This window comes from Trichosurus vulpecula, chromosome 5 (genome assembly GCF_011100635.1).
Source record: "Trichosurus vulpecula isolate mTriVul1 chromosome 5, mTriVul1.pri, whole genome shotgun sequence".
Classification (NCBI taxonomy): domain Eukaryota; kingdom Metazoa; phylum Chordata; class Mammalia; order Diprotodontia; family Phalangeridae; genus Trichosurus; species Trichosurus vulpecula.
Genome location: NC_050577.1, coordinates 53,750,853 through 53,767,494, shown reverse-complemented (window position 1 = coordinate 53,767,494; position 16,642 = coordinate 53,750,853). Strand labels below are relative to the sequence as shown.

Below are 16,642 nucleotides of genomic sequence, written 5' to 3'. Positions count from 1 at the left end.
CTTTCTGGCTGCTTGCAATATTTTCTCCTTGATCTGGAAGCACTGGAATTTGGCAACAATATTCCTAGGAGATTTCTTTATGGGATCTATTTGAGGTGGCAATCGGTAGATTCTTTCAATTTCTATTTTACCCTCTGGTTCTAGAATATCAGGGCAGTTCTCCTTGATAATTTCTTGAAAGATGCTATCTAGGCTCTTTTTTTGATCATGGCTTCCAGGTAGTCCAATAATTTTTAAATTCTCTCTCCTGGATCTATTTTCCAGGTCAGTGGTTTTTCCAATGAGATATTTCACATTGTCTTCCATTTTTTCATTCCTTTGGTTCTGTTTTATAATATCTTGATTTCTCATCAAGTCACTAGCTTCCACTTGCTCTAATCTCATTTTTAAGGTAGTATTTTCTTCAGTGGTCTTTTGGACCTCCTTTTCCATTTGGCTAATTCTACCTTTCAAGGCATTCTTCTTCTCATTGGCTTTTTTGGAGCTCTTTTGCCATTTGAGTTAGTCTATTTTTTAAGGTGTTGTTTTCTTCAGTATATTTTTCAGTATTTTTGGGGGACTCCTTTAGCAAGTCATTGAATCGTTTTTCATGGTTTTCTCTAGCCCTGCTCATTTCTCTTCCCAATTTTTCCTCTACTTCTCTAACTTGCTTTTCCAAATCCTTTTTGAGCTCTTCCATGGCCTGAGACCAGTTCATGTTTTTCTTGGAGGCTTTTGTTGTAGGCTCTTTGACTTTGTTGACTTCTTCTGGCTGTATGTTTTGGTCTCCATTGTCACCAAAGAAAGATTCCAGTGTCTGAGACTGAATCTGGGTTCGTTTTCGCTGCCTGGCCATATTCCCAGCCAACTAACTTGACTCTTGAGTTTTTCAGCGGGGTGTGACTGCTTGTAGAGTTAAGAGAACTATGTTCCAAGCCTGTGGGGATGCGCCGGCTCTGCCACACCAGCACTCCTCCTTCCCCAAAAACCCCCAACCTCGGCTGGACCTAGATCTTCAGCAGGTTCTTTACTCCTGCTCTGATCTGCCACTTAATTCCTCCCACTAGGTGGGCCTGGGGCTGGAAGTAACTGCAGCTACCCCACCTCCTCTGCCCCCAGGGCGGTGGCCGAACCATGAACTCCTTTTTAAACTCTGTCCCCAGCAGCTTTTCCCACTAACCTTCTCTGTTGTCTTTGGTGTTTGTGGGTTGAGAAGTCTGGTAACTGCTGCAGCTCACTGATTCAGGGCACTAGGCCTGCTCAGCCCAGCTCCTGGTCTGGTTGGTCTGCGCTGCCCACACTGGGCTCTACTCTGCTCAGCTCTGCTCCGCTCCCAGCTCCGTTCGGGATAGACCTCACCCAGAGACAATCCAGGCTGTCCTGGGCTGCAGTCCTGCTTCTTTCTGCTATTTTATGCTTTCTGCAGTTCTAGAATTGGTTCAGAGCCATTTTTTATAGAGCTCACACTAGTCCCTGCTTTCTAGCCGCCATCTTGGCTCCACCCCCTATGTCAGTTATCTTTAAAGTGTTTTCTGCCTTGGGGATGATGTACCAAAAAGGCAAATTTTACTGATTTTCTGACTGTACCCTAAGGGAACAAAATGGAACGAAATGCAACTTTACTTCTAAATGCAGTAAAATTCTTTAAGCAATAGCAACTCCATATTAAATGTTAAGTACTATGTACTTACTAGCAGTAGACAATTTTTTCAGTATACACATATTTTTTGGTCAAACTACACCGATTGAAAACACATCTATAGCATTTTAAAAGGGTGGATCTTTTGATCTCAATTCAATATCTCCATAGATTGGAGGGAGGAGATATGTGTAATAATACTAATTTTTGCATTAGAATGTTGTTTTTACCTTTACAATATCTCAAGTTACTCTTTTTCTAGCTAGGTGGCACAGAGAATAGAGTGCTGGCCCTGGATTTCAAATCTGGCCTCAGACACCTACTAGCTGTGTAACTCTGGGCAAGTCACTTAACCCTGCTTGCCTCAATTTCCTCACCTGTAAAATGAGCTGGAGAAGGAAATGGCAAACCACTGCAGTATCTTTGCCAAGAAAACCCCAAATGGGGTCACAAAGAGTTGGATACAACTGCAAAACAACTACGTATGATATATGAAGATTGGCACTGCTATATCTGTTTAGGACTAGAATCCCCTGAACGCTAAAATCGTTGAAACAAGAGCTAGAAAGTAAGTTAGTTTATTTAATTTTTCTGTCAGTTTACAAAACTATTTTACTGAATTATATCCTTTCAGAGGTCACAGGGGGAAACAGAGTGGTAGAGTAGACAGTGTACTGGATTGGACAAGGATTCAAATCTCCCTAGCTCTATTACATATTACCTTTGTGACCTGGGACAGGTTACTTAATGCCTGCAGGCTCCTGTTTAGTAGGGGGATTGGAGTAGTTGAGTTTAAAGGTCCATTCCAGCTCCAAATCTGTCATATGGTGTGGTGGGACATCTATTAACTTCCTATAACTCTCCCCTTTCCAAAAAAAATCTTCATTAACATTTCTATATGGTTAATTGCTCCTGCCTTTATTTAATTATTTTTTACCAATTTAAGCTACTAGCACTTTAAAAAAACTTTCATTGGTAATTTTAAAAATTAAAATACAGCAAATATTTTTCTTTTCCTCAGAATTATATACTGCTTCCTCTAGAGAGCCTCTTCAAATTAAAACCTGCTTACTGATATGATATCAGCACATAATAGTGAACTTAACACATTTAAAATTCATCTCACATTATCACCTTTCTTCCAGTTTCTCAGCTTAAGTTTCACCAAAAGATTTAAATACAATGTTCTAGGTATAATGACCCTAAGGGAATGAATAGTAATTTTTCACTGTATCTTCTGGCTGTTGTTTCTACCTCCTTACCAGGGATCTTTTCCAACTTTCATTTGTTCAGTCTTTTTTTTTTTCAGTCATGCCTGACTCTTTGTGACCCTCTTTGGGTTTACTTGGCAGAGCTACTAGAGTGCTTTGTTGTGTCCTCCCCCAGCGCATTTTACAGATGAGGGAACTGAGTCAAACAGGGTTAAGCGACTTGCCCAGGGTCCCTTGGGCTAGTAGATGTCTGAAGCAGGATTTGAACTCAGGAATTTCCTGACTATCCACTGCACCACCTAATTGCCCAACTTTTTAGGTGATTTTAAACTGGATTTGTAATCTTCTTCTTGACTTCTGCTGTCATTCTGCTTCAACATTTCTGATTGGACTTCATAAATCTCCAGTTGCGTACCATACGAATCATTTATTAACAAGGACACATACCATTATGCTCATTGTCAAGTCTCCAACCCTTTGCTCATGCTGTGCCCCACCCTGAAGTGCTCATTCCACTTCTGCCTTCCCAACTCCTGTGTCCTTTTCAAGGACTAAGTTCAAATTCCACATCTTCCCTTGAGTACTCCAAGTGAATGTTGGTTTTTCCCTTTTCTGAATAACTGAACTCTGGATTCTCTGAACAGCGTGGCACTTTATCACAGAAGCTACCATTCACATGGCCCTTTGGGATTTACTGAGCACTTTCCTTATTACAACCTCATATGGTGAGATGATGTTTGTACTAAAAGTCACTGACATTAACCATATAAGTGATACATAGTGTTTTATGACATTATGTCATTTGATCATAACAACCCATCCCCTAAACTTCCCTCTTTCTCTCAAGGGCACCACCATCTTTTATTAACTCAGAGTCATCTTCTGCTCCTCATTCAGCATATCTAATGCATTGCCAAGTCTTGCTGAATGTATCTTCATCACATCTTTCCGGTCCATCCCCTTCTCTCCATTCCTAAAACCACCAGCCTAGTGGTAAGACCCTTGTAACTTGACAGGTCTCCCTGTCTCAAGTCTCTCCCCATTTATAACCATTCTCAACAGGACTGTCAGTGATGCTGCTAAAGCACAAGTCTGACCATATCATTCCCCTGCTCAGTAAATGGTAGTGGTTTCCCTCTCACCTTTTAGATCAAATATTAGTGGCTACTTGGTCCAACCTATACTCATACGCAATCCCCAATATAACATAACTAATAGTCATCCAGTTGCTGCTTGAAGACTTCCACGGAAGAGAAACCCATCCCTTCTTGATGCAGCTCATTTTACTTTTGTATAGTTCCAATTGGTAGGATATTTTTCTTGACATTAAGCCCAAATTAGCTTCATTGCAACTTCTCCATTGCCCCGGTTCTGTCCTTTGGGGTCAAACAGAATAAATTCAATCCTTTTTTACATAAAAGCTCTTCAAATACTTAAACACAACTGTGTTGATCCTGTGACTCATTTTTTCCAGGTTAACTAGACCTATTTCCTTCAGCTGTTCCTCATATAACCCTCTAATTTCTATTCTATTTACTTGTATATATGTGGGTTCTCCCCAATTAGATTTTAAGATACTTTTCTTACTCATCTTTGTATCTCCTGAATATTTATTCCTAACATAAAGTATATAGTTAATAAGTGTCCATTGAAAAATGAATTGATTGAAAGACTCCACACTCAGATATCCACTTTTTTCCTAATTCCTCATAAATCATTCTTTCAATAGCCTCTCCAAGGCTATCCAGATATCCAAGAAAGATGGACTTAGTCAATTTATGTTATTGTCTAGAAAATAGGCATTCTGATACAGTTGCCTTTTCCTCTTTTCTTGTTAAGCCAGTTGTTAGGCCAATCACTTTTCAGTGACCATAGGCTTCATTGAGGAGATCCTCACAATGCCATTACTTAAAAGACCTTCCCATTATAGGGAATCCCTCTTTCATTTGACATTTGGAAGGAGATGCCAAGGGTAAAGGGGGTGTATAAGCAGGTTACAGCATGTTTCCATGGTTGAATTGCATGTAAGAAGTAGCATGATGGCTATTGTGGAGGAAATATGTGATTAGAAAAAAGAATGGGCCAGTTTGCTGCAAGAGTGAGGGATAAAAGACAGGCATCAGTGGTAGATAAATAGATGGATGATAGATCAAAGGATATACATATATATATATATATATATGTATATACAAATGATAGATCAATATATGCCAGATTGATTATAGATGATCGATTGATAGACAAATAAATGAAAGGTAGATGATAGATTGATATATAAATGAAATATAAAAGATAGATGACAGATGATAGATCAATGGATTCGAGATAGATTGGTAGATGACAGATTAAGGATAAAAGATAGAAATAGATCAATAGGTGATGGTCTGATGATAGGTTGCTAGATGACAGATTGATGATAAATGACATTGACATACAGATATAGGTAGATATATGATAGATTAAAAGATGTTAAGTTACGGATAGACAGATAGAAAGAAAAACAGATGGTGGGTGGGTGGATGGATGGAAAAAGCCCATATGAAGTACTTACTATATGCCAGGTACTGTTCTAAGTGTTGGGAATTCAAATTCAGACAAACCAGACAGCACCTGATCTCAAGGATCTTATATTATAATAAGAGAGGACAACTCATAAGACAGAGATAGAAAAGGAAGGGAGAGTTACATGTGGTGAGGGATCCTGTGGAGATAGCCAAGAAAACAAAGCGTGATCCTAGGTAAAACAAGAGAAAAGCTCACTTATCAGAGCTGGGAGACCCTGGGGAGAGAGTCCAAGGCTGCAGTAAGGGAAGTTGAGATTGATGGCCTGAGTGTACATAATCACAGAATATTAAAAGGCCTAAAGGAAGATCTCTAGCACTCTGGGCAAACCTTCTGTGGAGGATTTACGAGAGAGCCTGGACAAGAATGACACAAGGATGAGAAGATGTAGATCAGTGCGGATCTCTACTATCAGAAGTATTAACCATATTGATGATATAGATCCATTGATGCATTTAGTGTATGCTTAACACATTGTTTTAGTGAAAAGATGATGCTGAACAAGTCCAAGGCTAGACACAGTAGAGGATGTAGGAAGATATAATTACCCAACTTCATGCAGTTATATCACATTTCCCAAAGTAGGAATGTCCATACAAAGCTAAACATCTTGCCATAAACATTATGTGATGACCTGATGCATCAGCTTTGAAAATGGCCTGTTTTATCTGATAAACAACCTTGAACACAATTATATCCTTGTACATGGAATATTAAATGTCCTCTCTCTGTAGCACTGACGAAAAAAACAACAATCAATTAGTAAGCTAGTAAGTTAGACAGGTGAGGAATGGAAGCATGTTAAGTAGAAGTACATTTGAACTAAAAACAACATTCTAGAAATGACTAGAATTCATGCCTGAGTTATCTGTTTTTTACATGGCTTATAAGTTTAGAGCTGGAACAGAACTTCTTATTGTCCAGTTGTTTTCACTTGTGTCCCACTCTTTGTGACCCCATTTGGAATCTTCTTAGCAGAGACATTGAAATGGTTTGCCATTTCTTTCTCCAGGTCATTTTACAGATGAGGACACTGAGGCAGGTTTGCCCAAGTTCACACGGCCAGTAACTGTCTGAAGTCAGAGCTAAACTTAGGTCTTCCTGACTATAGACCCAGAGCTCTAGGGAACTTAGAGGTCAACTAATCCAATCTCTTCATTTTATACATGAGGAAACTGAGTCCCATAGACGCTAAAGTTCATACTGCTAATGAGGAATAGATCAGAGCTTAGTGCCAGATTCTACATCTCAAAATCCTGTGCTCTTTCCACAGCATCATGCTGAAGTAGTCCTTGGATGAATTAGTTAATAGAGCTACCGACACCTAATATCAAAACAAGTCAATACATTATACATCTAATTGCTCATTTAGGCTTAAAATGAGTTCCCTGGATGGGACAGAGTAGAGCAATAAATAGCCAGAACTTATATAGCACTTTAAGGTTTGCAAATCATTTTTACATATATTGTCTGACTTGATCCTCCCAACTCTTTGAGGACAGGATATCATTATCTCCAGTTTTTAGAAGAGGAGACTTAAGCAGAAAAGTAAAATGACTTGCCCAGATTCACACAGCTAAGTGTCTGAGGTAGGATTTGAACTCAGTTCTTCCTGACACCAACTCTAGCACTCTATCCACTGGACTACTAAGCTGACCAGAAGATCAGAAAATTCAATAGGTATTCAATAAGTTTTCACTCTTTCCTTAATCTTTATTCACACTTCATAGAATAAATCAGCGATAGGATTTATTAGTATTTATTTTATACTTAACCTTCTAAAGAAAAAAAGATACTGTTTTTCATTTTCTTTTTCAAATATATAGCCCCTGCCCCAAAGCCCATTATTATGGGGCTCTCTCCTCATTGGCCCCTGCATGGGGGTGAGCAGAGATGTCCAGAGGGGGAGAGAGCTTCAGGTTCTTGATCTTTTGGAACTCTTTAAGCTTCAAGAGGAAAGATGGAAGAGGCCACCCCCACCTCAAGAGAGGGCTTTAGGACAGGGGCTACCTAAAATAAAATTGTATAGATGTTTTATTTTTACCCTCACTTCAATGTCCAAATGGGTACTCAAAAGTGAAAAACAACTGCTCGACAAAAACAAACTATTCCTTCAAAGTAGTCACCTTGGAAAGTGGTACCTAAATTCCAATAATGTTGCTGTGGCACATCCTGGAATTCCCTTGAGAGCCCAGGGCACAGTATTATGGATATCCCTGGTGGTAGCAAATCTTTGTCCTTTAGGAGCAGAATAGATTTTTTTAAAAAATTAAACCACCAAAAGTCCATTTGGAGCTATAGCTGGTAGATCAAGTAGTTGACATGTTTCTGTTTGTGTTTATTCTGTCTCTGAGAGAAGTCTGAAGTGTAGCTAGAGAGGAGATCTCATTAAACAATAATGATTTGGATGTATTGGGCATATTTTTAGGTTATCTCTACTTTCTGACCATAGACAGTTTGTGTTTGTTGTAGAGAATCTGACCAGAGAAAAATCAATAAGAAATTTGTCTTAGGTGGTTTCTAGTTTTAGAAGAGACAGTTAAAATGTCATTTCCTGTTGTTCCTTTTCATTGCTTTATGGTGTGCCTTTTTGTTGCTTTATGGTCTATAGACTTCGAAACAAAATTAACTCACTGAACTCTGTTCCTGGATCTCTAGTTCAAATGAGTTCAGCATTTCACTGATAATCTATTAACTGTTAAAAAAAACAGACTGTTTAAAGAGACACAAAGTGTTTCAAAGAGATCACCATGACACAGAGTTTACACTACCAGAACATAAACCCCAAGCTCGGGTATAATGACTTTGTTCTGCTTTAAAAATGGAAACTTGAGAGTAGATGGGTTTTATTTTCAATTTGTAGCAAGTATTCCTTAACACAGAATCATGAAATCTCAATTGTAAGGCCAGCTCAAAGGCTGTCTTTTCCAATCTGTGTCTGAATAAGCATCCTCTAATGATAATAACAAGAGCTTTAAAGTTTGTGATGATCTTTACATTTTATCTTATTTAAGCCTCCCAACAGCTCAGGGAGTTATGTGCTATAATTATTCTCACTTTATAGACGAGGAAACCGAGACTGAGAATGGATAAGTGACTTACCCAGGGTCCCACACCTAATAAAAACTAAGGCAGGATTGAACTCAGGTCTTTCTGATTCCAAGTCCAGTGCTCTACAACAGATGCATGAGATACATGACCAGCAGACTGCCTGTAGCCCACAACCCTCCCAAGTGTGTCCCATACCATATTAAGAAGTAGCTGTGAAATATCTGACAAAATAAGCAAAAATACACTATGACATAACTAATATATCATTTTCTAAGTCAATGTGTGGCCTGCAGGGATGGTTTAGCAGTTACAATTTCTATCTGACTGTGACACCTCTGCTCTACAACATCACCAAGAAATAGTTATCTGGCCTTTACTTGAAGCCTTCCAGGGAAGGAAAAATCCACTATATTCCAATAGCAATCATTCACATACTTTTAAGACAGCTATTTATTTCAGAAGATACAGAAGATGTCTTCTCCAGGGCTAAGTGTCCTCAACTTCCTTATCTTCTTCTGGAATGATCTCAAGTCCCTTTGCTATCCTGGGAGTCCTCTGAGCAGTTTTTAGCATCGATGCCACTCCAAAAATGTGGCACTTCAAACAGAACACAGTACTCTAGCTGTGCTCATACCAGGGCAGAATACAAGGGGACTATCACCTCCTTGGGGCAGCTGGGGGAAGGTACCATAGTGCATAGATCTCTGGGTTTAGAGTCAAAAAGACTCATCTTACTGAGCTCAAATCTAGCCTTAAGCATTTACTAGTTGTGTGACCCTAGGCAAGTCACTTAACCCTGCTTGCCTCAGTTTGCTCATTTATAAAATGAGATGGAGAAGGAAATGGCAATCCATTGCAGTATCTTTGCCAAGAAAACTCCAAACTGAGTTACAAAGAGTCGGATATGACTGAACAACAACAAGTCACCTCCCTAGTCCTGGATGTCAGGGGGCCACTGTGTCACACTGCTCATATTTATCATAAAGCCAACTACAACAAAACTCTTTTTTTAATCTTTTTTTTTCTTCAGATGACCTCCTATCTTCCCCACTTTATCCTTTGGAAGCTTATTTTTTTTTTAGAATCTTCTGTGTTGTATTAGGAGGGCAGAGTTTATAATCTCAAAGAGGATCATAAACATGTCTGAAAGGTTCGGAACCGCCGGATATAAGAAACTCTCAAAATAGAAGGCAGAAGAATCAAAACATATATTTAGGCTCCACAGTAAACAACCCATGAACCAGCAATCCCATTTTGATATATTGATCAAAAGCTTCCAGGCCCAATAAGTACGCCTTGAAAGAGTAACCAGGAGGCTACAGAGAAGCATGATTGCATAAAGCAAAATCATGCTTCCCCCTCTATGGTAAAAAGATTACCCACTGGCCTGAAGTCCTTGTTCAGCTTCCTCCCGTAGGTCAGCTCTGCTACTGGCAGTTCCTGCTTCAGCTGTGGCTGTGGCTCTGGCTGTGGCTGTGGCTGTGGCTGTGGCTGTGGCTCTGGCTCTGGCTCTGGCTCTGGCTCTGGCTCTGGCTCTGGCTCTGGCTCTGGCTGTAGCAGCCTCTGGCTCCAACGGGAGCTGCTTTTAACCATCCTGCTTCTGCGGGGGTGTAAGGTACGCCAGGGAAAGCACAGGTTCTTTCAATCTGCTTAAGCAAGGTGAAGGGGTTGACCAGGAAAGCACAGGTTCTTTCCATCAGCTTAAGCAAGGTGAAGGGGTTGACCGGGAAAGCACAGGTTCTTTCCATCAGCTTAAGCAAGGGAAGCAAGGTGAAGGGGCCGACAAGCTTACTCCAGTCCAACATACAAACAGCATTCAGTTCAGGGGAAAAAGCCAAACTAGTCAAGGGCACTTGTTGACTAAGTGCTAAGGAGCCCATTTCTGGTTGCCAACACATGTGTATTTCTTGTTTTACAGCAGAATGCCCAACCCATATCATCATAACTGCCAAATAGTCAGCTGTGCAAAATGGTATATATAGTGCTTAAGTACAAATGGGAGACATGATTTTTTTTAAATAAATACTTAAACACAAATTTATGGTCCTACAAAAGAGCATTTAAACTAGATGGTCTAAGCTGATCTGCCTCCTTGGATCCATAGTCACTGTTATTTTCCCAAAACCCAATAGAATCAATATACGGCATCATCATCAGTTCCACTGTGTGAATAATGGATCACAATAAATGAGTCCCTTTTTCTAAGAGCTTTTCCTGTTTCTCCTACAAATATGATCTGGCCTGGATAAAAAGACAATAGAAATTTCTTGAAGGTCAGTGGTCCAAAATGCTAAGTGTGGTTAAGTATTCTACATGATTTATATTCACTGGTTCCTTTTTTAGTTAGGATGAACTTAGATGACTTTCTTCAATTCATCATACAGCACAAGCACAAAAGCTCCACCCATGCCTCTAAGAACATTGGAACAGGCACCCTTGAAGAAAGCTTTGCCACCCTCATCATTAGCAATCTTCTTCCAGCAGTCAATTGTCCCAGGGTACATGATATCAGCTCTTTTGCGCCCAGACTGCATCATCATTTGCCGCCTTACTGTCTCAAAAGCATAGGAGACCACACCAGCTACAGTAGTCACTGATTGCGCAATCATGCAGCTTATCATAATATGAGTGTTCTTAGGATCTGGGAGCATACCTTTTGCTGTATCATAGATTCCAAAGTAAGCTGCTCTGTAGACAATGATACCCTGCACTGAGACACTGAAACCTTGATACTAGCCACGAATTCTATCAGACTTGGTGATTTTCACAAGGCAGTCTCCCAGGCCTTTGAATTCTCTTTCAGTGCCAGATTTCCCAACATCAGCTGCCAAGTGGGTTCTCCCAAAATCCAAGGGGGAGACAAAGCAGAGAGAAGTGGCTCCAGCTGCACCACCAGAGGCAAGATTGCCAGCAAAACACCTCTAAAACTGTATGTTTGTCCACTCCTCCCAAAAGCACCTGCTTATACTTATCCTTACAGGCAAAGTTAAGGGCCTGCGTGGGGAAATATCTGATGACATTTGCTAAGTTAGCCCGCCAGAAGGAAAGCACCCCTTGTTCCTTTGGAATTCGGACTGTACAATTCACTATGCTTTTGTTCTGCTCATCTGCAGCAATTTGTTACTTGCATGCTGCACCTGCAATAGTAGCTTAACTCTCTCGATGGGGGTCACCACAGTCTTGAAGATGGCAGCAGCGATGCCACCTGCCAGGAAGTCCTTGGCAAAGGAGATTGCCTGTTCCGTCATGGTTACAGCGAGGGAAAGTGTTGGAGCGGGAGGAAGAAGGCGGGTGAGAGGGGGTCAAAAGCTGGGGAACTCCACGCTGCTTGCACAGCCGCTTGCTACAGCTCAGACCGAAAGGCGGAAGCTTATATTTTTTAAACACTAAGGCAATATTTTTACATTTATCCTTATTGAATTTCATCTTATTAGATTTGACCCACTGTTCTGGCTGAACAAGAATTTTAATGACTGTGACCTTGTCATCTAGCATTTTAGCTATCCCTTCTAGCCTTGTATCATCTAAATATTTGATAAACATGCCTTTTATGCTTTAAAGAGACACAAACTATTTCCAATAGATCACTAGGTGTTTCAGTGGAAGACCTGAGTTCTGGTTCTGCTTTAGATGCTTACCAGCTGCATGACCCTGGGCAAGTCATTTAACTTTTAACCTTTTCCTTCCTCAGTTTTGTCATCTGTAAAATAGAGATAATAATAGTACCTTTGCCAAGGTTGTGGCAAGGATCCAATGAGATAATATCTGCAAAATGCTTCATAAACCTCAAAGTACCATATAAATGCTCCCTATCATCACCATCATCATCATCATCATCATCATCATTAATTCAAATGATTGGTGCCAATGCTAAACTGGGGAGGACCAAGGACAGTTTCTTGGGGGATTCCAGTAAGGACTTCTTTCCAAGTTAGCATCAAACTATTAATGATGACGTGATTCCATCTATTCAACAGGTTCCAAATCTCCTGGTATGTTGGGTAGATTCTCTATGTAAAACATATGGAAGAACGTGGAAAAGGATCTCAAGGGAAGTGAAGGTAGAGGATGAGTTGTGATCTGCATCATTGCATTACCCAAATTTATGAGATCACAGTAATAGTAAATATTTAATAAATGCCTGTCGCCATTGAAGTACTGAAGTATAAAGTATGAACATCAACAGCCAAATAAATAGTCAATAGATTTCGTCTTCTCCAGCAGCATTTTATTGTCTTTAGGTTGGAGAATGGAAGATCATGCCTTCTGCCATGTCTTCCTTCTGTCATTCAAGACTCTACAACGTAAGACAGTAAGGTCAACAGTGGGGTTAGACATCTGATATAGGACTTTCCTCACTGGGCCCTATTTTCCAAAGGGAGCAGCTTATCTCTAGAGGATAAGGAGGAGGGAATGGCCAGCCTTGTGCAATATTTGAAGGAGATGCAGACTATCTTTACATGGTACTGACCTCCTATTCTTTCTCACACCTTTTGATTCGTGAGTAGACTTTTTATATGTATTTTGTGGATGCCTTTTGGTTTTTATATCATGATAATTTCAACCTTCCGCACTCCCACTCCAGACAGAAGCATTCCTTAGGGATAGTAAATGGACCTATGATTCCACTGAGATAAGACCTCCAAGCTGAAGAAGTTCCATCTACAAATGCAGGCTGCATTTTGTTGTAACATAAAGTTATAGGGAGTTGCCTAGAACACTGAGAAATTAAGTGATTTTCCCAGGGTCACAGAGGCAGGCCTTGGGTTCAGGTGTTCAGATTCTAAGCTCAGCTCTTTATCCACTTTACCAAACTGTATCTCATCATGAGGACTCCCTTATCACAAAGAAAAATGAGCAAGACCACCCAGTGGAATGACTATATCTGACAATAGGTACAATACTTAATGCTAGTAGTCCCTAACCTATAAAGGAGAGAAACACATGTCATCATCTGTCCTTCAGGAACTTCATTGTTTTTTGCTTAATGCATTTGAATTCCTCCCAATGACCTTTTCATTATACATTGCTATAGTCATTTTGTATATTGTTCTCTTAATTCTACTTATTTTGCTCTGCATCAGTTCTCATAGATCTTCCTATGTTTCTCTGAATTCCTCATGATCATCGCTTCTTTACATCACAATATTTTGTTACACTTAAATTAAATATTTTAAGATAAGTCTTCCTGACTCCAGATCCAGCACTCTATCCACTGTGCCGCCTGGCTACCTTATACAATTTCTTTACTCTCATGATAACAGCAACTGCTATTTTTGTTGATTTGTGTGAAATTTCATTCCATAGGTAATAACACACACTTAAAATTTTAGCATTTGGTGCCTCAGTAACATATGGCATTTTGTTGCTAAGCCTTGCTCTAACATTGTAATTTAAAACATTAAGGTCAAAAAGCAATACTTTCTGTTCATCCTAATTTGGTGGTTCAGTCTCAGAAGTTAACAACTGCCCTGAAGTCCAGAAAAATGTTCTTATGTTGATCAATCCAATGCCAACAAGAACATTTTTCTGCGAAATGACAAAATGGCTCTACAGTGGTTAACATAGAACTTTCTAAAGTCTTTCTTTGAGTTCTCCCATCGTTGATCCTTGGGCAGGATATTGTCAGGGTCCTATAAGGACTGACTTTCAGAGACTCATGAGCTCTAAAAAAAGTACAGCAGAGAGAGAAGGAAAGAGCTTGGGTAGAAGGTATCATCAAGAAGGCATCTGTCACTGACCTTGTGATGCATCAGTGCCATCATTGCTCAGCCTTTGGGTTTGCTCTTTTCATAAGAACTCAATTATCTTACAATGTAGACCACTGAAGGAAACCATTCCAAGGGTCACACACAATAAAGGAGAAATGCCCACACAGACATACAGAGAAAACCACCTGGGCAACCAGACTCCTCAGAGCAGAGTTTGTGCTTTGCCACAGAGTTTTTTTAATCTTCCAAAATATGTAGTTTATGGAATTTGATTAAATCATTTTGAAAAGTCTTATGAAAGTGTACAAGAAATCATCAAAATGTTCATACTTTTCAACCTAGCAATTGCATTTTATGTTTATAATTAAGATTAGTAACAGGAAAGGCCAACATATACAAACATATTGGTAGAAGCACTAGTGGTAATAACCAAAAAAATAGAAACAAACTATACGACTAACGGTTGTGGAATGGCTAAAGAAACTGTTGTATTTGGTTGCAGTGGAATTTTATTTCACTATAAGAAATGATAAAGTAAAATAATAAATATGGGAAGACATGAAATAGTGCATAGTAAAAAAAGATCAAAAGAACCATTTAAATGCTGATTTCAGTTGTTTAAAGGAGAGTGACATTAAACCAGCAATTCTGACGACAAATACAACACATGGTGTGTGGGTTGTCTTGTTAAGGTTCATGTACATTATTTTCATTTCTTTTATCATTTGATGACAGAAAGAGTTGCATGTACACTCATTTGCAATCCCTTTTATGTTCCTTCAATTAATTGTTTATGGGGTTTAAAATTTTGGGGAGAGAGGAAGGAAGGAAAGGAAAGAGGAAAGGAGGGAGGGAGAGAGGAAAGGATGGAAGGAAGGAGGGAGGGAGGAAGAAAGAAGGAGAAGAAAGGGAAGAAAGAAGGGAAGAAGGAAGGAAAGGAGGAAAGGAGGGAGGAAGAGAGGAGGGAAGAAGGGAAGGAGGGAGGAGGGAAGGAAAGGAAAACAAAGGAAAGGAAAAGAAGGAAAGGAGGCAGAGAGGAAATAAGGAAGGGAGGAAAGCAGGAGGGAAGGAAGAAAGAAGGAAGGAAAGGAGGGAGGGAGAGAAGAAAGGAGGGGGGAAAGAAGGAAGAAAGGAGGGAGGGAAGAAGGAAGGAGGAAGGAAGAGAAGGAAGAAGGGAAGAAGGAAGGAAGGAAAGGAGAAAGGGAGGGAGGGAGGAAGAAGGGAAGGAAGCAGGGAGGGAAGGAAGGAGGAAGAGAAGGAATGAAGGAAGGAAATCCTTCCCTCACACACAGACATACAGAAAACAAATACACAGATCAAGCCCTATTCCTACTAAACTTTGTTTACTTTCTTTGCTTGTACCTGCTGACTGTATGCAGAACGGAGAAGCACCTAGTGCCCACATTAGGAATATTGGCAACAGCTGCTGCCTTACTACCCCACTATTCAAGTTTCCCATCCTCCTGGTTATAATAACATACTATAAAAGTGTGGCATCACAGCAGGACTCCTAGAAATCTGAGTCTCCATGAAGCAATGGGAAATTCCAGGGAAAACAGAAACTCTGAACTGAAACCACTACCTTCACATGCAATATAAGAAACAGCTAAAGCTTTTGAAGCAATAGCAGTGAGTTCAAAAAAGATCAGAGTGCACATGAGTTTGGTAGAGAAAGGAAGGGAAGATCAGGAAGGAAAATGCCTCTGGGCATTTTAGAGAGGGCATTAGACTATGAATCTAAAGATAGATTGGCATCCTGGCTCTGGTATTGGGGAATCATAGAATTTGAGAGTTGGAAAGCTCCTTACTTGTAACAGACTACATTTTCAGTCACAAGGACAGAAAGATATATTGTTTATTGATTAAAATAAAAAAATGTTATTCTTGGTAGAGTAAAATAGAATCTTAAAGGCTTTCCTTTCACAAAGTGTCCCCTGTCCATATATTAAGATCATGCAAGATTACTTGAAAGGTGCAACCATTGAGAAAACTGTTCAAAGGAGATCTGATTATCTATATCAGTAAAAGCATTAAGCAAGGAGGTGTTGCTCCCCATAGGTGTCCCAGACTATGAGAGGATAGCCAGTCTAGATTCCAAGTGGGTGGTGAAATCCTCCAGATGCTCCTGTTAGCATGTGACAAGCAGTAGTACTGAGGAAAATAACACAGTTTCTGGCCTCTGGTTGGAGCTTAATATATGCTTGTTGAATGGATGAAATTCCATCTATATCTTTTAACTTTTTAACAAGAATACCCATTGCTTGATATCTAGACCACACTCTTACAATGTGAAATGAGAGATTTCGGTTACCCATGACTTGGATATATTAAGAGGGAGAATTAGAAGTGAAGTGACTGTAGTTGGATAAAGTTTTTACTAAAGGGACAGACGAGGTGATTGGCCAACAGCTGACCTTGCTTCTCGTTCGTGTTCTGACACTAATTAGCTATGCGATCTTGGAGAGCCATTTAACTTCTTTATACGTAAA

The 16,642-nt window shown here is 39.8% G+C and overlaps 1 protein-coding gene and 1 pseudogene across 1 annotated transcript in view; both read right to left on the bottom strand.

The window, feature by feature from the left end:
- Positions 1–16,642, bottom strand: part of LOC118849937 (ATP-dependent translocase ABCB1-like) — a 496,364-nt gene that overhangs the window by 52,248 nt on the left and 427,474 nt on the right. The window lies entirely within an intron of this gene.
- On the bottom strand, positions 10,797–11,690 carry LOC118849942 (annotated as a pseudogene).